This window comes from Physeter macrocephalus, chromosome 12, assembly GCF_002837175.3.
Source record: "Physeter macrocephalus isolate SW-GA chromosome 12, ASM283717v5, whole genome shotgun sequence".
Lineage (NCBI taxonomy): Eukaryota > Metazoa > Chordata > Mammalia > Artiodactyla > Physeteridae > Physeter > Physeter macrocephalus.
The window spans coordinates 47761681-47785452 of NC_041225.1; the positions used below are offsets into that span (position 1 = coordinate 47761681).

At 42.7% G+C, this 23772-nt stretch overlaps 1 protein-coding gene across 1 annotated transcript in view; it reads right to left on the bottom strand.

Annotated features, from left to right (window-relative positions):
* ALK (ALK receptor tyrosine kinase) overlaps positions 1-23772 on the bottom strand; it is a 737057-nt gene that overhangs the window by 365834 nt on the left and 347451 nt on the right. The window lies entirely within an intron of this gene.

A 23772-nucleotide genomic window follows, 5' to 3' on the forward strand; every position in this document is an offset into this window, starting at 1 on the left:
TAAAGCGTTGGGCCACTCCACCATTATTGTACAGTTGGGGCCTTCTCATCCATGGTCCTAGCATGGGAAGTTGCACTATCCCCATTTCATGGATGAGTAAACATTTTCAGCTAATGACCTAGAGGATCCAATCAATATTCACAGAACTGGCATAAAGTACTTCTATAAAGACAGAATCGGTGACCAAAGAGTGGTTATCTCTGTATGAGGTGGAAGCTCTTTGGCAGAATGGAAAGTAAACAGTAAAGTACCCTGTAGCAGACTTGTCTAATTGCCAGTGTGGAAGGACTTTGGGGTCATCAAGTCAAACTCTCTATGTGCCAGGGAATAGGACGTTGTTGAGCACATTGGGGAAGAGTCTCCCCCAAATTCCATCCAGCCAAAGCTGGCTTGTCTGGCTTGCCATCAGAAGGACTTCTTGTTAGCCAACCTGTGCCCAGGTCCACAGGGCAATGATGACCATGTGCAGAATTATGCCTAGGGGCACTCTAAGGACACATGCATCCTCAACCATAAAACAATTTAATTCTTCTAAACATAATGTTATTGGTAATTTTATTATGTTTTAATTCCTTGAAAATTGGTCACTAATTTGTATTGCATTAATTAGTCTACAGTGAAATACCCAAATCATGTGCATGCCTGGTTCCAGAGTTCGTTTTCAGTTGGTTACTTTTAAAGGTTGAATTTTTTACATCCAAACTCATGTTCATGTTCAGTAGCCCCCATATTAAAACAGAACACTCATGATGCCACCTAAACCAGTTTCACTTATCGGGTCCTTTGGAGTGCCTCATTCTGACACTAAATCCTCCTCTCATTTCTTTTCGTCACTAGAAAGAAGTTCAAAGAGTTAAAGCTCCTCTTAAATTTGGGACCTCCAGCAATATCAGGCTTACCAAAGCATCCAGCCAGCCACAGCTAGGACAGTAAACAAAGGGAAGCCCAGAAAACAAGACAGAGAAGCACGCAGGAGGGCTGGACTTAGGTGCGTGGGAATGGCTGCCTCTTTCATTACACCACAAAGCCCTGAAACACTTATGTTGATGGCTAGAAAGACAGGAGAGTACAAAACACTGGAGGGGCACAGGCAGAGGCTAGACTCTGCCAGAATTTAAAGAGACAGAAATAAACGCAGAGCGCTAAAGCAACCCCTTGGAGACTGCGCTTTGGATTTTTCTTACTAAAGGTCAGATAGAAAAGGGAGGCAAGGAAGGAAAGCAGCAAAGACAGAGAGAGAAATGGGAGGAGAGGAAGGAGGGGGGCTGGCAGGAGAAGGGAGAAAAAAAAGAAGGCTTTTTTCAAAACTAATCAATGCCCAGAACCTTAGTTATGTATATTACTTTGTCTTCCCCCAGCTGTGGCCTGTGCCCTCTCTTTTTCACTGTTATCAGAGCTGAAACAAACCTTTAGGGCCGTCACTAGCATTTTCAGGGCCTGAATTCATTCTGCGTTTTAGTCTTTCTGCTGCCTTTCTCACGGGTCCATCTTTAGTCTTTTTGGCTTAAGATCTCTTTTTGCCAGTGTTTCATCTTTCCCTACACCTGGAGAGAGGGATCACCGGCGTTCGTGACTTCCTTCTCCTCACTTCCTGGCTAGGTTCAGTGTTGGGTGAAGCAGAAGAAATGACCCCCATTCCCCATTCCCCTGCAGTGGGTTGAATAGTGTCCCTCAAAAAGATGTGTCCTAGTCCTAGAGTGCAGCACCTGTGAAGGTGACCTTATTTGGAAATAGGGTCTTTGCAGATGATTTTAGTTCAGAAGGAGCCTGAATCCAATGTCTGGCATCTTTTTTTTTTTTTTTTTTTACTATTAACTGACATCTATACTTTATTCAGATTTCCTTAGTTTTTACCTAGTATCCTCTTTCTGTCCGAAGATCCCACCAGGATCCTATGTTACGTTTAGTCATCACATCTCCTTAGGCACCTCTTGACTGTGAGAGTTTCTCAGTGGCATCCTTATAAGAGACAGGAGAGGGAAATTTGAGACACAGAGGCACAGGGAAGAAAGACGTGTGAAGACGGAGGCAGAGATTAGAGTACTAATGTAGGCCAAGGAATACCAGGAGCCACCAGAAGCTGGAAGAGACAAGGAAGGATCCTCCCCTAGAAACTTTGGAAGGAACTTGGCCCTATCGACACCTTGACTTCAGACTTTGGAACCAACAGACTTATAAGAGAATAAATTCCTGTTGTCTTAAGCCACCTGGTATGTGGTAATTTGCTGCGGCAGCCCTTGGAAACTAATATATCTCGCTAAGCAAACTCTACCAATATTGGAACATTTCTTTGACACAGAAAGGACAGTGGGTTACAAATTGGTCCTCACAAGTTGGGACAAATTAACCCACAGGTTATGCTACCCCTGTGCCTGGTTAGCATGTGCAGTAGAAGCTTTGGGTGAAGCCAAAGGTAACTTTGGTCTGTGAAGGGCCATTGGGCATTTGGTTAGAGCAAAAGGTGAGGGCATCAGGAGGTCAGGAAAGGCCCAAAAGGGAGATGGTCGGAAATGACCTCAAATAGCTACAAAGGCTAACCTTATTGCCTATAGATGAGACAGGAAGGGCCCCCCAACCCCACGGCTTGGCAGAACTCTCAGTTCACATTTTCACATTCCAGCTCCCCTTCCCCTGGAGTGGAGAGATGGGGACAGACTAGAATTTCTTATTCCAGGACATAGTCTCTCCCAAGACTGGGATAGTTGGCCCTTCTTCACCTAGATCACTGCCTATCACTGCCTTAGCAGCCCCTTCTCCCTTCATTTTCTGCCTGCTTCTTACCTCCCACTCCAAAGCTGTCTTCCTTGTAAAGCACATAAGGATCTAGGAGAGGTTCTTAAGCCTGGCTGAGCAGAAAATCACATTCACTTAGAAGGAACTCTAGAGCTGTGCACAAAGCAAAGTCCACTTTGGAAGAAAATTAGGCAGCTGGCCAAGACACTCTTTAATTCATAGAAATGAAAGAAAGATGTTGCAATGCTTATTGGGAGGGGACAAACCCAGTGGTTAAATCCAGAAACCAAAAAGGTCAGAAAGCGAACGCTCCTCTTTTTATTTTCTCTGATACACTATGTGACCATGGCAAAGCAGTATATTCTCTGGACGAGCTTCTCTATGGGAGATACAGTGGTGAGCGAGCAAGAGCTGATTGTTAAATTTTCAGGAATTTTGAGAGAAGGTTGTTAAGTACGGCTATTATTAAAGTTAGAGTATACAAACTTACAATTAAAATCAGTGCTTGTCACCAGGGGGTGATTTTGCACCCCAGGAGACATTTGGCAATGTCTGGAGAGGTTTTTGGTTGTCACAGCTTAGGAGTGCTACTGGTCTCTTGTGGCTGGAAGCTAAGGGACGCTGCTGAACATCCTATAATCACAGGCCAGACCCTAACAAAAAATTACCCAGCCCCAAATGTCAACAGTACCAAGGGTGAGGAATCCTGAATTAAATAAATTAAATTAAAAACAAAGGTAATCAATACATCAAATTCATCACTTCCTAATTATTTACTAGTGTCTATGTTTTTGAGGCTATAGATTTCTGCACATATTCTATCTGCATGGTGGAAATACTATATAATGGTGTGACCTGTGCATCTCTTCCCAACACCGCATTCAGTAAAATCATGCCAGTAACTTCAAACTAGCCATGATGGGCAGATTTACACCATGGAAATAGGCAAACACTACATGTAGGGTCTCCCCTCCTTTTTGGAGATCTAATTGTTAAATATTCAACAGCACACCACTTCAGGTACACATAGGTATAGGGTATCTGAAGTGCAGTGGGATGTTCCCTTTCATTTTTTACTTCTCTCAGAAGAACACAGTGAAATGGAGATCTCCATTTTTTCTGAACAAAAACTGGGAGGGGGGACAAAGGAGGCTAGCAAAATGAAGTCCCATATAAAAATGCAAAAGGAAGAAATGGAAAAATTGGGTGTTTACAGGAAATAATTTTAAATGGAAAGGAAGTCATGCATCCAAATCTATCTTTTTACACTATTAAAACATCTGGATGAAAACTGAACAATCAATCTTTCACTCGGATGTCTCTCCGAGTGATGCCAAGTAGATGAATACTCAAACATTTAGATTACATGAAGTGTAATATCTCAATATTAGGAAATATTAAGATGATTTTCCACTTTTTTCCTGCTGTTCAGATATGTGAAAGCAATTTCAATTTTGCTAAAGTAGAGCTTGGTTTCAGAATGATCCACATTGGAAACCAGGGTGGGCACTAGACAGTGGCTGCCTCGCCCAGATTTGCCTACTTGCTGTGTGTAGAACTGAGATTACTCTGTGTGGTAACGGATTTAAAACAGCCTCCCTCAATAAGAAAATGTGGTGGGGGGTGGCGAGAGGAAAACAAAGAGAAAAAACAGAACATTTTCAAGTAAAGGAAAATTTTATGGATTTTAAAACCAAGTACGTGAATGAAAGAAGTCTGATGAGATAAAGTGGTGGCTTTGAGAGCAAAGTCCAGGGGAAAGGTTCTCTGAAGCTGAGAGAATTCTGAACTGAGGGGAGAGCACAGGAGAGCCCCGGACACTGACAGGAGTGAACCGTGGTCGGAGATGAGGCATCTTGCGCTTCAGGAGATGCAAGCTGGCTGGACAATGAGGAAACGGGGCTAGGACTGTGTTTGAGGAGTTGTGGGTAAAGGAGAGTGTCCACTCAGACCCTGGGAACCCAGACAACTGAGCCCCGTCCTCGCTCTCCCGCAGGTGGAGGTGGGCGTGGAGAGCGCACCAGTTAACTGCTGGGCCTCCCAAATGTCGGTCTACCGATGGCCAAGTTAGCCTCAGCTTGAGGGGCTACATGAAAAATTAGTATCCTAGAAGAAAGACAGGAGGGAGCATTCCAAATATAAAACAGGGCATCACTACTAGCTAGGGTTATGGGTAGTTTCTATTTTTTTCTTTCTACAGTTCTGCATTTCCAAAATGTTCTATCATAAACAGGGGCTAATTTATAACCAGAAAAAAAAAAGTTGGTTCTAAAAAGAGAAGATGAACACAGTAAGTATATTTAAAAGGTCTGTGTCTTCCCAGGTTATAGTATAATCCAAATGGTCAGCCCAAAACACAGCACTGAAGTGTCCTCGTTGCAGTTTGGGTTTGTTTTCCGCAATTTTATGAACACCGTCTGAATAATGATATTTCGGCTATATAGTAAAGACTTGGATTGACTTACATCTTTCTGATTTTAATAGCTCAAAGGCAGAGCAATTCAGACCAGTGATTCTCAAACTTCTTTGCCCATCTCTCAATTTCAACTCTAATTCCCACTATTTTCTAACTAGAAAGAAAATATATTTGAATATTCACTTTATTTCAGAATGATAAGTAATTTTTACCTGTTTTCTTGAAGTTTGAATTTTAATATACCATCCTAACTATCCAAGTTCTGCATGTGATAATGCCTATATTTTTGTTTTAGATTAATAAAAGATATATGTAACTGATAAATATTTACTGTCTATTATGTTCCAGGTACTGTTTTAGGTTCTGTGGACACAATAGTGAAAAAAGTAGGCAATGTTTCTGCCTCACATAGCAGTATGTCGGATATGTACATTTCCTGAAAAATTCACTTGGTTAGGATTATGGATTCCAGAAAGAGCTGGAGGACCAAATCCTTTAATAATATATCCCATTTCACAGTTGTGGAAAACGAAGTCAAATGCATTGGTGACTTAGTTAATTGAAGAGTTAAGAATAGATCCTCTGTATTTCTAGTCCAGTGCTTCTTTTATTATACCCCAAAGATGATGAATACTAATAAAAACTACACCTCATTTCACCAGTGTCTCATCTGTTGTTAATTATCAATGATTTCCTTAGCTTGATTTAATGATTGTTCTCAACCTTCATCCTACTGATCTCTGTAATATTTGTCACTGGAATCATCTCTGGGGTGAACCTGAACTTTAGGTTTGAGTTTCAGCTACACGTGTATAAATTACCCAATACAGAGTTGGCACTGACTAGACACTCAACAAGTGTTAGCTCTCCTCTCTTACTTCCAACAACACACTATTATTTTCTTCTTACCTCTGATCTCCCCAGTTGAACCTGTTTCTACCTCACCCTTTTGCTAGATTTTTCTTTGCCCAAACCCCACTAGAAGCTCTGTTCTGGGACCTATGCACTTCTCCTTTTATTCCCACTGATGGCTTCAATCACCCTCTCTCTGAAAATGACTCTTAGATCCACAGCTTGAGTCTCAGTCTCTTGCATTCTCCATGTCCTATATTTTTAGTAGGCTATAGGTATTCAGAATATTTTGCTGTCAGCTTCACTCGACATGTCCTAAACAACTCACCTTCTCTTTCCCCAAGCCATCTTTCCCTACCTGAAAGTGTTCTAGGCAAAGGGAGAAATATGTCTGAAGACTGAAGGCAAGAGAAGAGTATGGACCTCTAAAGAAATGACAGAAATTCAGGATGACTGGGAGATGGGGAGGGGAAAGCAGAGCCTGGAGGGTGATCAGGGCCAGATTGTGAGAGCCTTGAGCCATGTTAAGGATTTATGAGTTGCTCATGAAACCCAGTGGGGAACTCTAACAGTAAGGGGCTGGCTATAGACAAAACAGTCCTTGAGAAAATAGACTCCAGAAGAGTGTTGACGTGGCGGCAAGGACTCCAGCCACCTGAGAATTTCCCGGGCACACTGGGACAGGTCTGACTCCTAATAAGGAGCATTGAGAGCAGGTGTGGAGTTTCCCAGGAATACTTCTGGAGTGCATACTGACTTCTACACCTTGAATGAGGTCAGACCTCATAAAGTAGTCCATGAGGTCTTTCATCATTACTCTTTGTGGTGAGGGTCAAAGAGGCCTTTCTGGTACTGAATTCCTCCCCAGAGGGAGCATTCCAGTCTGGGCCATTGGGTTTTTAGTTTGTGTAACTATGGCCCAGTCAGTACTTATATCTCTTAGCACCTCCAGACTTCAAAACGGACATGAAGATACCACCCACTCCAACACTGGAGTAAGATAAAATCAATGAAATTCTTTAAGGTCACAGAAAAGTACCTGGGAAATATGAGACTATTAATAAAAGTTAGGTGAAGGAACTTGGAAGAAAAGAGGCAGTCTTTTGGAAATCCAGTCCCCTGACTGGTGGTGACAGGGGTAATGGACAGTGAGCCTGGCCAGCCTCACAAATCAGACTCTACTTAAGTAGCTACTGTCAACACGGTGTTGAGGGAGAGGAGATTTAGTGCTCATTCCCAGAGCCATCATATCTGTTGTGCTTCAGAGCATGTGAAAGATGATAAATCATATAGGAATATGAATTGATGCTGCTAATTTGATGCCGAGTCCTTCCATTTGCCATGGAGTCGTCAGAAATTCCTCAACAAAGCCAAGTGCCCTTTTCTTAAAATTACATAACCAATCAAATAATAAATTTATTAATACCTAACATGAGATGACTCATACAGATTTTTGCATTAGGGAAAAAAAACCTGACAGCCGAGAGGTCTCACTGGTTCTAATGATCTAATCAGTAATTCTGTCCATTAAGGGAAGATGTGGCTTCCTGATTAACGTGGAACCTTAGCTGTGTTTTTAATAAAAGTTTTAATACGTACTGCTACTCAGCTGATGTCATGTTTAATTAAAACCTTGAAAGCTCCTAGAGAGCTCTCTTTTCTTTTCACCAGATGAGGAGATGCAGAATGCCTCTGGGGTAGGAAGAGGACAGCAGGGCAGGTAGGGGATGCAGGGCCGAGGAGGGTGGAAAGGAGAGGGGCTAAGCACTGCTCACACGAGGATTGTGCTGATGCCAATGCCAGTTTCCACCAAAGGACGCTGGGCCAAAATTTGACCACCTACTCTATCTCCTCACTTTAAGGGAGGAAAAATCTGAGGATCAGAGAGTACTTTTAAAAAACACACACTGTGTGTTTTTTTGTTTTCTTTGCACATGGACTAGTGTAATAGGACTCAGTATAGAAAAATAGGGGTGACACTAAGGCAGTGCATGACCCTAAAGCAAATTGCTCTCATCCTAATACCTTTTATTAGGGACACCGTGAAAGTGCATGGCTTCATCACTTTATAAAGAAGGAAGGGAGCTGCAACAGATATAGAAAGCAAAGGGCAGCTGGCTCTCAATTTAAAATTACATGATACTAAGTGAAAGTAGTGGGCTATAAAAATTATATATATATATATGCATAGTATATATATATACACATATATACATGTACTGATTCCAATTATGGAATATATAATATATACATACACTCACATACATTGAAAAAAGACTGGAAGGAAATGCTCCCAAATATTAATAGTGATTAAAAGGCTCTGGTTGATAGGAGTATGAATAATTTTTATTTTCTTATTTTATACATTTGTATACTTAATGAATATTCTACAATGGGAATGAATTGCTTTTATAATAGAAAAACTATTATAAACATATCATTTATATTATTCAAATAAGTATTATGTTTTAAATTATAAGGCACCTTAAGCCATACTTCTGTTCCCTATTATAAAATGTATGAACACCTAAAACTACAAGTAAAAGGACACATAGAAAATCACAAACCAAAAAAAAAAAAAAAAAAATCTCTACTTTAAAATAACAATGTCCAGGCACTTAAGTTGTGTGGTGTGGAACACTGTAAAAAGATATAGCTGTGTCATCAACAGATAAGTTACCCACAAAGGTAACTTAAGAAACAGTGTCTGGGGCTTCCCTGGTGGCACAGTGGTTGAGAGCCCACCTGCCGATGCAGGGGACGCGGGTTCGTGCCCCGGTCGGGGAGGATCCCACATGCCGCGGAGCGGCTGGGCCCGTGAGCCATGGCCGCTGAGCCTGCGCGTCCGGAGCCTGTGCCCCGGGACGGGGGGGGCCAACACAGTGAGAGGTCCGCGTACCGCAAAAAAAAAAAAAAAAAAAAAAAAGAAACAAAAAAGAAACAGTGTCTGGCTTTAAAATGACTACAAAGAAAATCTGACAATAAAATTCACTTAAATATCTGACTCTGCAAAAAAATATTACACTCTGTCCCTCTGTCCTAGAGGAGTGCTATGTAATTGAAAAGCCTATGGTGTAACAAGAACATCCTTAGAATAAGGGACAATCCCAAATGTGATAAAATATAAATGTGAGCTCTTAAGTACTTTTTAATATTTGAAAGTCAACGAGGGACTGACCGCCAGGAATAGGATGGTGGCTCTTTTACTTGATAATACGTTTTTAAGCTGAAAAATCCCTTAGCAGGGGATGAGAAGTTGCCATTTAGAAAGCTGGGGGCTCGAATCGTGAGGGACCAAGGGGGCTTTTAGATTAAGCTGTTGAAACAGCCTGCTCTTGGGGTATAAGAATGTGACCAGGGCTTTGTTGGCAGGGCCTGCAGGAAAATGCAGGCTCTCAGGGATCTGCCTGGACCAGAAGGGTAGTATTTGAACTTGTACTTTCTGTTCAAGATGGGAAAATGAGCATAAGCTATACCTCACTTTTGCACACTAAACACAGGAAAGGATAGAACAACATTTGAATAATAAGAGTTAACTATTATATATCTCATACTGAAAAGCAAGAAGGAGACTTCTCACTAGACAAATAGTGATTCCTTAAACCTCAAAAGAGATAAAGAAAAAAGGGAACCTTTAATGGGCAACAGGGCCAATGCTTTTTGCCTACAGTGAAGCCAAGATCACCCTCAGGAGGGTGGGAGCTGGGTCATGATGCTCATTGGTGTTGCAGAACTAAGCTATGTCATCTCCTACTCCTGCCATCACACCAAGGTTGAGGTGCGGGAGGTGTTGAGCTGCTCACCTGTGTCTAGGTTAGGAAAGCTCCAGTCATATGAGACCAGGACCCAGAGCTGCCTTGCACCAGTGAGGATGGGCTGGGAACCACACCACCCATCCAGGAAGGGGTCAAACCAGTGACCAGCACAGGCCTGACCAGGAGCCACTTCCCTTCAAGCCTGGAGCTGAGGCCCTGCAAGATTGTTTCCCTGGGGTAGCACCTAGAATATTCAGAGGTAAAACCTCTGGTGGAAGATGAGCTCACAAACCAGAAATCCTCCAGCCTGTGTGCGAGAAAAACACCTTGAAAGGCAGAGGACAAACAGAAGAACTTATCTGAGGTGAATAAAGATACTAGAATAACCATAAGTGAGCTTCTGAGTGAGTATCTTTAAGAAACTCAAAGAGATAAAGGAGGCAATAGCATTCATGGAAAAGAATATAAGATATGGAATAACAAGAGGGGATTCCAAGAAAGAAAATCCATAGAAATTTTGGAAATGAAGGCTGTAAAAGAAGAAATTAAATCATTGTTTATGTGGAAAACGAAATGTTGAGTCTAAAGACATAGCTCTTGGCATCAGAGGAGAAGCAAACCAGAAGACAGGGATGAGGGAAGCAGACTCTGAAAGGTGCTGGGAGACAAGGCGAGATGTCCCACTGAGACCAAGTTGCTGCCTGGGTGCAAGGCGCTGCTTGTACGCCATGTTGGTTACACAGTGTGGTGGCCCTGGGAGCTCAGAGGATTCAGGTAGGGCTGAACTTTTTGGGAGCTGGATGGTAGGATGAGATGACTCAAAGGGAGGGGCTGGGCACTTCAACAGCTGGGCTAGTGAATAAGCTATAAAATAGAAATTAGAGCACAGAGGCATGGTGGTGGGTTGGTGGGGGGGTTAGGAAGGAACTCAGGTCATATATTTGGAAATAAGCAGCTTAGCTTGGAGAATTAAGAGAGGGCTAAGTGTCTCTACTGAAGCTTAATGGCAAATTCCTTAACAGGCAAGCCCAGGGGATATCCATCTATGTGGAAATGGAGAGGGCTGTTTGGGTCACCGACTATACTTGGTTAATGGTTTCAGAATAGGGTTTGTAACCTATTTATAATTCCTCAGAAGTCACTCAGTTCTGGAGCTCAAATTCACTGTGAAATAGTTAAAAATAACCAAAATTGCATTTGCACACAGCTCTGCCTATACGCAGAGAAATTTATTCTGTCTGATGCCCCTTCTAAAAGTGGTTTCAAACTAGCCAATTCAGAGCTTGGCAAATGGTCTCTGTGAACAGTACAGAAATATCAGAGGGGACCAGGGAGTAGGAGCTTGGTGTTGAAACAAGCCCCGCAGACTGGTTCTGAGTACTTTACAAATATTAATTTCATACTTAATCAAGATCTTGGGTACCAGTTATAGCTCCATCCTGATTTAATGACTTGATCCTGGGGCCTCAGCTTCCCCATGTGTCCCAGTGGATAATCATAACTCCTCCACCTACCTGTGAGGATATCTGGAGTATCCATTGCAAGGATATGAATAAAAAGACTTTATTAACTGTGATGTGAAATCAGGGTAGTGACTTAGGGGGATATTCCCAGGGGAAGTAGGTACAACCCAAGGCCTGGATTCTAAAGACTCCATTCTTCCCAGTGGGAGTGTCAAGAGTACCTGTGGGTTTGTGTGATGACTGCACAAAGAGAACAGAACAGAATTATGGTGCTCACTCAGCTTCTCTGAGTGTTCTGCAGCGTCAAGAGAGCCGTGGGAAGACATTCCCAGAAGAGAAAAAAAAAGGCAGGCAGGAACATCATACAGATAGGCCTGAAGAACATGTCCAGGAGAGCAGTGCTGGGTTCAGGTGACTCAGAACACAGTTTGGGTAGATTTCAATAAAACGGGTCCAGAACCTTGTCGTGGCATTTGTGGTCTGGATGCCCCTTAGCAGACTCAGACGCAAAGCTTATTGGATCATCAGACCTGAGGGGGAGATAGAAGGTCTGAGGCAAGCAGCTTCAAGGTGGCACAGAAGGAAGCTAGATAGAGCTGGCCGGAAGCCCTGAGGCTGCCTCCTATGACACCTGAAGGTGTGAGGGGACAGGAACTTGGCCCGGCTCAGCATCCTCTGGGGTGTGAGCCTCTCATGGTAGGATGCTGATTTACTGGGAAGTTAAATGCCTGCCACCTAGTTTATGTCACTAATTACCTGTGCTGCCACTGAAGTAATAGAAATCTGAACAACCTTGATATGAATCATATATTTTTGTTTTTTCCTGATAGTTTGCCAACAGGATAGAGGTTATCATTTTCCTGAAGAAAGTGGCTTGATTTTTCCCTGATTCTTGTTACAGAGGGCTTGGACAGGTACTACCACATTCCATTTACCCAGGGAGTAGCTAGACCTGGCTTCCCTCCTAGCTCGGGATCCAACATGGACAGGCTTGGAGAAAAGACTCTTTTCACAGAATCACAGAGAGCCAGGCCTGGGGAGGACCCAGCAGTCACCAAGTCCAATGGCCTTTCATGGAACTCTATTTTTGAATGAACTCCTGCTCTGAAGGGCCCTGGAGTCCCTCCACTCGGTCATTCTTAGGTCACCTGCCTGGAGACTCTTGATGTATAAAAGTCCTTTATTTTTCAGTTTAGGGAAGGGTAAGCAATGTGCCCAGGACCACATGACAAGGGATGGCAGTACTGAATCCAGAACGCAGTGAACTGACTCTCAGTTGTAGAGTTCCTGTTCTGCTTCACAATGTCACTACCTCTCACCTGCCTCCCAGGTGAGGAAAAAAGAGCAGGATGAAGAGGCCAGAACCTCTTTGAAAATATAGGAAGACAGTAAGGAAGGCACAGGGAACTCCCTCTCCTGTGTCACATTTGGAGATGAGGTCATTCCCTCACACTGCCCCCAGAACACTGGGGTACCACATTCTCGCTGAAAACTTCCTGGAGCATTTACTTACCTGATAAGACTGTGAAGGATTACAACTCACCAATCAGTTTATCAGTTTGACCTTATAATTCCTCTCTGCCTAGAAGACTTCCTTTTTTAGCCACTCTTCCCTGGCTAAATATCACTCATCTTTAGGTCTCTGTTCTCATTTCATTTTCTGATTCCCCAATTTAAATGATATTTCACTGTTATAATTCCTAATTAACTCTTTATTTTCCTTCCTATGACACTAGTAATTACATAAAAACTATTCAAATTATTTGTTCAATATCCGTCTCTCCCATCAACAATAAGTGCCATGAGGCTAGGATCACATCTGTCATTGTATACCCAAGGTCAAACACAGAGGTTGGCAAACTACTGCTTGTGGGCCAAATCTGGCCTGCTGCCTGCTTTTGTATGAACAAAGAACTGAGAATAATTTTTCCACTTTTAAATTGTTGGGGAAAAATCAAAAGTATAATATTCTGTGACATGTGAAAATTATTTGAAATTCAAATGTCAATGTTCATAAATAAAGTTTTATTGGAACACAGCCATGCTCCTTCATTTAAATATCGACTCTGGCTTCTTTTTGTATTACAATGGCAGAGCTGAGTAGTTACAACAGAGAAGAAGAGCAGAGAAGGGCCATGTTGAAGTTCAGACATGCGTCTGGGATTAAACTCAGACCTTTCAAACTCCTGCAGCATTTCCACTTATTGAATTTCTCCAAACTGACAACAAGGACTGCAAAAACCACGGCCCAGAATCTAACCTGGCCCTCACAGCAGGTTTTCTAGATATCCATGATAGGTAAATATCCCCGAGGACCTGGGATAAAAGCTGCTTTGTTAAAAGCCACTTTGAACACCTCCCTGAGAAAAGACACTTACAGGGATAAAAGCATTTCTGGTGAAAAGAGGCCTGATGTGTTCTGTTTGTGCTGAAGTTGAGGTTTCTTTCCATTCTACTACAAAATGCAACAATCACAGAAGTTTCACGTTCTGACGGCCACATCGCTCTGCTTTATCTTGCTTTTGTTCCCGCTCACATTTCTGACATGGGAACAAAGCCACAGGCCTGTGCAAACAAATGTCCCTGGATTAGAGCGCTCTGCTCAAACCAGCTGTATTCAGGTGGCAATACTGGTGTTAATTCAAGTCTCTTGAAAAGTCAGTGAATCCTCCCTTCAATCATTGCCATTGGAATATTCAGGCATATTTCATGCCAACTAAAAAAAATAGGTGATGTTTAATGACACTGGGGGCTAGGGTAGTTGCTGGAGGAAGCTATGGGGAAGGCAATAATCTAAAGCCCAGAGGAAACCATGTTTGAGTTGATAGCTTCGATCTCATAAACTCTCAGGATTGGAAGAGGTCTTAAAAGGTCATCTGGCTGTTAAAGACTGAACATTTATGTCCTCCTAAAATTCATGTGTTGCAGCCCTAAACCCCAACGTGATGATAAAGGTGGGGCCTTTGGGAGGTAATTAGGTTTAGATGAGGTCGTGAGGGTGGGACCCCCATGATGGGATTAGTGTCCTTATAAGAAGAGGAAGAGAGACCAGAGTGCTCTCTCTCTCCAACATGTGATGACATAGCTAGACAGCAGCTATGCAGGATTAGGCATCTGCAGGTCAGGAAGAGCGCTCTCACCTGGAGCTGAATCTGCCAGGACCTTGATCTTGGACTTCTCAGCCTCCAGACTGAGAGAAATAAATATTTATTGTTAAAGCCTCCCAGGCTCGATATTTTGTTATAGCAACCCAAGGTGACTAAAATGCCAGCCCATCCACACACCTGAATTTTGAGTGTCCTCTCCATAGCTTCTGCTTGAATTCTTATGTGATGCTGCCTCCCCACCCCTCTAACAGAATCAAAATGACTACTGATCATCAATGGAAATTTGTTCCCTATAAGTCTGACCTCATATTCTTGGTTCCATCCTTTGGATTCCATTTCCCTTCCATGAAAGAGGCCTATGACTATGCCATGTGTCCCCACCTCTCACCCCCGTTGCCACATCCCCATAACCCATAACCAGCCATCTTTTTCTAGGCCCAACAAGCTAACATTTCCTAACCATTCTTTATACGATATGCTTCCAAGTCTCAAATTTCCAATAAAGTTTTCAATAGAGAAAATAAGCAGACAATGTGGTAGATGCTCACTTCATTTCCCTTCCCTGACTCCCTCCCAGGAATGAGGAAATGAGTTGCAAGTAAGTGAAAGCCTTACTGGATAAGCGACAATGTGTATCATTAAGGGTTGCTTTCAGTTTGGACCCAAACAGGTGTCTTGTGAAAATGGCATAAAGAGTAGATATTCCTGGTATTAATCATAGAGAAAAGGGGCAGGACCCCAGGAAGGAAATGGGAATCTAAATGGGCCATTACAGGTCTTGGGCCTCTGTGCTGAACTTCAAAGAATTTAAGTGTATTTGAGAGTTCTCCTAAGTGTAAGGGAAAGAAACAACAGCCCCTGCCACATAGAAGTAGCTAGAAACTGGGCATCCCTGTGGGCAGTTGCACTGAAGGAGAATGAGTTCACCTCTTGATGCAGATTACCTGGTTCCATGGTTGGCCAAATTTGGCTTGTTGCCTGTTTTTGTAAATAAAGTTTTATCAAAACAGAGCCACACCTACGATTTACCTATTAACTATGGTTGCCTTTGTGCTATAATAGCAGAGTTGAGTAGTTTGTGATAGAGACTGAGCCTCAGTAGGCCTAAAACATTTACTAGCCCTTTACAGAAAAAGTCTGCCACCCCCAATCTAGTTCACCATTTCTGGTATTATATCCTTACAACATTAGTCTTGAGTGATATGCTCCCAAATTTATTGGGGGGATGTTCTTCACATCAGATGCCCCTCTTGGAAATTCATGGTGCTACTAGCCTAGTAAAGGCTCCAAGAAGTCCTGCAGCACACATGTCTGTTTCACTTTGTTTAACTCAGCACCCCTCAGACTCGCTTGACCCTATCAACATTCTATGCAGCATAAGGAGCACACGTGGCAAAACACCAATCTTGTTGCTTATTACTGTTCTTTGAATTGATTTTCTTTCTATTTTTTTTCCTAAGCCTGTGGACACGCCTTGCTTAGATTTTCCAGTCTAGTGACAGTTATGCTAATGAGATCTGAGGGGAGGGCTGTGGTATTCCCCCTTAGGCCAGGGTGGTACAGGGAGCAGTGCCTCTCTCCTCCAGCAGGTGGCAGCATTAGAAATTGGGGAGAACCCTCAGTGGGCCGGAGGATTCCCTCTCCAATTTCATCATATTTTCCCTCTTTATTGGATTATTCCTATGAGCAAAGAACATAATATCTTTCATCTCAAAAAGCAAACCAACACTCTCTTTAACCCCATCCCCATTCCTCTGCTGACATTAACAACAGACCTCCCCTAAAACACTGTCTATACTCATCTCCCCCAATTTCCTCTTCCTACTCTCTCTCAAACCCACTCTACTAAGGCTTTTTCCCCTACCACTCCCCTGAAATGGCTCTTGTCAAGGTCACAACAACCTCCGTGTGGCTAAACCCAAGGTCAAGGTTCAGTCATTGTACTCAGAATATCTGCAGTATTCTACACAGATAATGAGCCTTCTCCCCAAACACTTCCCTCTCTTGGCTTTTGGGATCCTACTCTCCTTTGGCTCTCCTCCTACCTCACCGGCCCCTCCTTCTCAGTATTCCATGGGTCGCCATAATCCCCCTAACCTCCAAATGCTAGAATTCCCTAAGGCGCCCCACTAGAATGCCTCTCTCCATCTACATGTTCTCTAGGTGATCTCATCCTGTCTCATGGCTTTAAATGCCAGTGACTCCCACATTTCTATCTCTATCCTCAGTCTGGAATGTTCTTTCCCCAGAAATTTGCTTGGCTCACTTCTTTCCATGTTTTTGCTAAAATACCACATTATCAGTAAGGTCCTCCCTGATCACTCTCTGTAAATATATGCATAAATATCACCCTCACCCCTCACTCCTGCCTGCCAGTGCTCCCTTAGCATGCTTTTTTTTTTTTTCTTCTTAGCACTTATTACCATCTGAAATCCTCTCTAAATATATTTAGTTATTTCTTGGTTGTTTGTTTTCCCTCATTAGAACATAAGCTTTATGAATGCAGGTACTTTTTTGTTCTCTGATATAATCCAAGGGCCTAAAACCCTGAAAGACGCATAGTGGGCACTCAGTAAATGTTTTAGGATGGATGAATAAAGGTGTGAGTTGCCTGCCTTGGGATTCTAGGAGTCAACATGATTTCATAGCCGAGGAAGCTAAGTTTAGGTCTTTTTGCCTCAAATCACATAGCTTGTAAGTGACAAAACTGATATATGAATCCTGGTCATGTGATTGATGGGGGGGCCGGGGTGTGGACACAGGTTCCATTTCTGCTCTCATGTAGTATTTCAGTGAAGGCCGACTTTGAACAGATAATGGCAACTTAACCCTTGAACTCTCTAGGCCAGGTTCTTCCCGAGGCTCCTTGTTACCATCAAAATGACCCTTTGAGACCAAGGTTTTTGTCCTTAAACAGCCATTACTCCTTCTTGCGGCATAAATCTTAGAGGATTCTGGAGCATGAAATGAATTTTTACCTCACATTTAAGATAACATTTTCAGCTTTCTAAACTATGACTGTTATTAAGTGGTGAGTATCTTGTGTGGTTTGTCATGTGTCCCTGTATCTCCTGGTTTGTCTCCCATATTTGCACTGCTAGTTTTTAATGCCCATATCTTAGCAAGGTGAATGGTTTTAATTTTGTTACCCTCACCAGAGTCAACTCCAAAGCACTGTGAGTCTGCCCTTCCATTTTGAGAAGATTCTGCTATACAGTGGCAAGTGGGGAGTGCCAGGGGTTCTGTGAGATCTTTAGCCCGTCCTGGTGGCCCACATAAGAAAAATGTTAAGAACCATTGTTACAGAGGTCTTCCCTCACTCATCTCTCCGTTCAAAGTGAATAAAATCTTAGAACCCAAAATCTTAGATTTGGATGGAATCTCCAATGTCGTATTGTCCCACAATTTTGCATCAGTCCAGTGACCCCTGAAACATCTGTGACATGAAGGTCACCTCCACTTGAGCCTCTTTATCAACAAAATATTTTTACTCTCATATAACTTTCCTTAGGTTGAGTCAAAAACAGCCTCACCTAAAGCCTCTGCACATTGGTCTTGGTTTTGTCCTTGAGACCTAGTCCCATGTAAATCTCACTTTTCACTTTTTTGCCAGGTCTTCAAATAGGCCTGCGAGCATAGAAAAAAGCATTAGATCCATTCATGCTGGACCTAGATACCAATATAACTCTTTTGGCTATTAAAACAAATATTGGTTAATAAATCTTTCTATTTACCCCCAGGCAGCAATGGAGTTAAAAGTACTGCCATTACCATGGTGTGGATGGAGAAACCAAGGCATATGGATGGCAGAAGACTCACTGTTGGCTCAGTGGACAAAAGATTCGGGACTACTTGTCCTTTGCTCTGACTTGGATTCCCTAATGTAGTACATACTCCAGAGAAAGCTATTATAATAACGACTCTAAGAACATTAGAATTGCTATTATTGGGAAAGATGCAGTTTCATTGAAAGGGTTTCATTCTTCTTAGATGAGTTCTACTTTCTGCTTTCCCTTCATTCGAATTCCATGTTTATTATTTCCACTCCACTCCTGGCCTGATAAAGCTAAAATTCCACTCACACTATCCAGCAAACTAGACTCCAGGCAGCAGCAGACAGGGGCATTTGGTCTGCTGGAGACAATGGTTTCTCTCCAGTTTGGTCAGCAAGCCGGATTTAAACTGACAAGATCATAGCTCTACAAAAATAAGATCTATTAATTGTCCTGAGGGAAAAGGTCATTGGGCAAATGTTACCCTGTATCTCATTTTTCTACTACAGTCTGGGCATCAGTATCAAATCATTTCTCTGTAACTAGATCCTGCCTCTCAACAGTAATTAAAAAAATGACTCAATAAAATCATGCTCTATGTCTGCTTGTGAATTTTGTTACTTGAATACATTTTACTTATACCGAAATCAGTCTGGAGTTGCTGACACTGTACTTTCTTCAGGACCCCACTGAAAAATGTATTGAAGGTATCTGGGACCATTAATTGATTCTCCCGGATTCTTGTTGTAGCCCATTTCTCAGGCTTCAGCTCCTAAGGAAGAACAGATGTTTCCTTCACATGACCTGGGTCACTAATAAAGGCAGGGTATGGGAGGGGCAGGCGGGGAAATGTTACCAATCAGACCAAATGCGATTTATCTGAGAGACTCCAGGGATGGTGGGCTGCAGGGGAATGGCAGCAAGAGCATCATCAAAAATATAGGCCTTATGGACATATGTACACTACCAAACGTAAAATAGATAGCTAGTGGGAAGCAGCCGCATAGCACAGGGAGATCAGCTCGGTGCTTTGTGACCACGTGGAGGGGTGGGATACGGAGGGTGGGAGGGAGACGCAAGAGGGAGGGGATATGGGGATATATGTATATGTATAGCTGATTCACTTTGTCATACAGCAGAAACTAACACACCATTGTAAAGCAATTATACTCCAATAAAGATGTTAAAAAAAGAAGTATAGGCCTTGAGGGGATGGAAGATGTGAGACTTTGTATAGGGAAAGGAGGCTGCAGAGGATATTTTCTCTAGCTCTCATTGGCGCTTTGTGGGCAAAACCCATAATGCTTTGCCTCCTTGGGCTATGGAAGCATATTTTCAGATTCAACAAACGTTTACTAAGTATCTACTATGTGCCCATCAGAAAAGTAAACATTCTCATAAATAGTACTTCATTTAAACCTCATTATAACCCTGTGAATTAGGTGGAGTTGTAATGTGGGTTTGGGGGATTTTCTGCTTGCTTGTTTGCTGTTAGCAGTTTGATTAAATGGTTATGTCAACCATCTTAAATCTTACTGGGAGACTGGATAAATAAATGAACAAACAGCAGACAGAAACATAAGTTCTTCCTCTACAACATTAATGCCAGTACCTCTTTCCCAGAGCAGATCCAGACAGGATGACTTGCCCAAGATCACATGGCCCAGAAGTGGCTGAATTGAGACTTGATGCCAGGGTGGGCACCAGAACCCATGCTTCCTCCTCCCCCAGCCCCACCCCACTGCCTGCCATGTCAATGGTCTGTTTAATGCATTTCTACTCAGGAGATACCTTTATTATCCCATCTCGGTAGTGTTCTAGCAGTGTCTCTGATTTTAAATGTGAAGAAATAAAAAAATTAAGCCTTTTCAAATATAACTTGCATCTGTTCCCTTCACTTTTAGCTTCAAGTTTGCTGGGTTTTTTGTTTTTTGGGGTTTTTGTTTTTTGGATTTTGTTTTGGCTGTGCCGTGAAGCTTGTGGTATCTCAGTTCCCTGACCAGGGACTGAACCCCGGCTACGGCAGTGAAAGCTCGGAATCCTAACCACTAAGCCACCAGGGACCTCCCTCAAGTTTGCTTTTTTAATTTTTATCTGGGTGATCATTAAAGTCCCTGATAAGTTTCATTTCACTCTGCTTTCTTGGTCTCACTCATTCCTGGCAGTCATGTCCACATGTCAGGGTTTCAAGCTGAAGACAAATGTAGGAATTCTACTTCCAACATGGATAACTTCTCTTCTGTTCCCAAAGTTATCATGAGATCAACAAGTGCTGAGCCAGCTGAGGAGGAATCACCCTTGTCCAGAGGAGAGTTCTCTCCTGTGGTCATTCTCCTTCCAGCCACTGCTCTTCTGACCTCTTCCTTCTTTTCCCTTGGCCTCAAGCCATGAAGCCTGGCCTGCTGTGGAGGAATCCACAGTGGCAACTTCTCCAGATACTTAAGCTCACAAAGTGGACGGGGGTGGGCGTGGGAGGGCTACACAGTGCTTACTGAGGGCTTGGGCTGTTAACATTGAGGAGGAGGGGAATCTGGGAACAGGCAGTTTTGCTGTCTCCCCTCCTGTCTTCTGAGAAAGACTCTCTCCTTGACCTAACTCTCACCAGGCTCCTCAAAGCCCTCTGCACCTTGACCTTCAGTGTCCCTCCTTCTCCGGCCTGTATAGCCCAAATGTAGTAAGAATCCTGTCAAGTCAGTTTATCCAGATCCCCACCCCTGATATCTGACCAAATTACTCATGCGGCACACCCCCCAGGTGATATCTGATCACCCAGGCCTGCCTTCAGCAAGAATCCTGTTAGGTCAGCGTAACAAGAATTAACCGATTTTCCGAGCAGTTTTCCATCACCAACTGCTCTTTGGCTATAAATGCCCACTTTTCCTTGTTGTATTCAGAATTGAGCCCAGTTCTGTATTGAGGTCACTTTTCTCCTATTGCAATTCTTCCTGAGTCAAATCTGTTTTTACTGCTGTAACCACTATCCAGCTCTGGTTCTCTTTGACGTGTCAGCAATCAAAGAACAACGCCAGACCAGTTTGGGAAGAAAGGAATCAAAGCAAACATAAAACTTAGGGAGCATGACCTCCTCTCACTCTGGAGAGCTCACACAAGGGGTGGTCGGAGTGAGCATACATGTTAAAGTACAACAGCAAACATGAACGGAGAGCAAGTTCATGAATTCTAGTCCTGTTTACATTTCAATCCCCAAATTAATTGTTTAGTCATAAGTGTTTTGCCACAATTGTGGTCATATCAGTAGCTTTCTGTAAATGAACCTAAAAAACTTTATTAACCCAAATTATTTTTCGAAGCTTATGCCAAAAGGAAGCCTGGAGCTAAATTTAGTGCTCAACTGCAATCATAAATTTATCCCAGATGCCTGGCATTTCTCATTCTCCTCTCCTTTTGATTAGTTTTGGCTCCCTTTCCATTTTTAATTGTCAAGGTTTATTTGAGATTTAACATAATAAATCATCTCAATCCTTTTTGCATTTCTACTCAGGAAGTCAAATTAGCTAATATTTTCAGATGTTGACATTCCATTCAGGAATAAGCCCTTACTGTAAAAAATCAGCTTTGGAAACACAAATGTAAATGGAAACACAATCCACTGGCTCGCACACTGCTCTTCCCTGTTGTGGACGCCAGCAGACATTTGGTCCCCAGCTGGGCATGTATCACTTATGTACACAAGCACCTTACACATCTATGTCTCCTACACCAAGGAAATAAAACCCTCTTCTCTATGGAACAGAGATTTTGAACACCAGGTAGTGGGCCTGACTTCAGTGTTTTTCCATAACAAATAAACAGCATTTTGTACCATTAGGTGAATTTGCACTGTCCAAGCAAAATGGCTTCGAATACTGCTAAATGCGATTATCAAGACTGATTTACTCCTGCCCTGCAGTAGCCTGGCTACTTAGCTTTGTGCAAATTCAGCTGGACTTGCTTTTCCTCTGGCTAAGCAGAGACAGGGCCACTTCTAGCAAGTCAGGGAAAAGGTGAGCTCCACAGCACAGGGAGCAATGGACAATAAAGCAGAGCCATGGTTTGCTGCCTAGCTCCATCATCTTGATTCCAACCAGTGTTGATCTGGCCCAGGAAGCTCAGGCCGTAGGAGACTCACCAGGGATGTCAAGGATCTGAAAAAGTGAGGAGGAGCCAGAGGCAGGGTTACTTTCGCTCCACTCTTCCTGTCATTCCTTCCCTAAACTAGTGCCCTGCTTTTCTTGGATCCCTGGGTCCTTGGACACCCACTGACCAGCACCATCTGCCTCTTCACCCCCTCCCTTGACAGCAACCCCTGCAGCAGGTTCCAGGGGGCTCTGGCACCAGTGGGACCTGGTTGGTTACCCCAGCTCTGCCACTTGTAGCTCTGTATCACCTGACTTCTTGGAAATTCTATTTGCTCAACAGGAAGAATAATCCCCACCTCATGATTAAATTTTAACGTATTTCAAAATGAAAACAGAATATCAAAAAAAAAAAGATATCTGCACTCCCATGTTTGTTGCAGCATTATTCACAATAGTCAAGATGTGGAAACTCAAGTGTTTGTCAATGGATAAATGGATAAAGAAGACGTCGTATGTATGTATGCATGTATGTACATATGTACATACATACTATGGAATATTATTCAGCCATGAGAAAGAAGGAAATCCTGTCATTTTGTGACAACATGGATGGGCCTTGAGGGCCTTAACGCTAAGTGAAATAAATCCATCTGAGAAAGACAAATACTGTATGATAACACTTATATGTGGCATCTAAAATAGGCAAACTCAGACAAACAGGGAGTAGAATGGTGGTTGCCAGGGGTTAGGGGGTGGGGGAAATGGGGAGATGTTGCTCAAAGGGTACAAACTTCCACTTACTAGATTAAGAAATTTGGGAATCTAATGTACAATGGTGATTGATTTTAGCTAATAATACTGTATTATACACTTGAGTGTTTCTAAGAGAGTAGATCTCAAATGTTTTCACCACAAAAAAGAAATGGTAACTCTGTGAGAGGATGGAGGTTGTAGCTAATGTTATAGTGGTAATCATTCTGCAATATATAAGTGTATCAAATCACCACTGTTGTACACCTTAAACTTATACAATATTATGTGTCAATTATATCTCAATAAAGCTGGAAAATATATATTTTTACATTTTAACCTATTTCAAGTGACTGGCATGATGTTGGGGTACCAGTAAAGGCTCAGTTATGGTTAGTTCCCTTCCCTCTCTATCCTCCAGCCCTCGCCCGCTGCAGACTCACCTAGCTTGTCTCTTTTCTTCAAGGTTCTCCCCTCTAGACTGATAGCACATTATATCCACTCCAAATGGTTCAGAGATTGACACGTATTCTCTCCTTGACCAAATGTTAGTCAGGCTCGCTGAGCCCAATGAGGCCCCATCCTCCAAGAGCCCAATTTAGCAAGAATCCTGTCAAGATGGTTTAGCCAGAATCTTTCATCCTCAGTATCTGATCACCCTGGCCTGCTTTCAGCAAGACTCTTGTTATGCCCATTTATCCAGAATTCCCCATTACTCCTGATATTTCCTCTTTCTAATTTTCTGCCCTCACCCCTTCAATCCTTGGCTATAAATTCCCACTTTTCCTTGTATTCGGGGCTGAGCACAATCTGTCCCACATACTATAAAATCTCTGTTGCAATA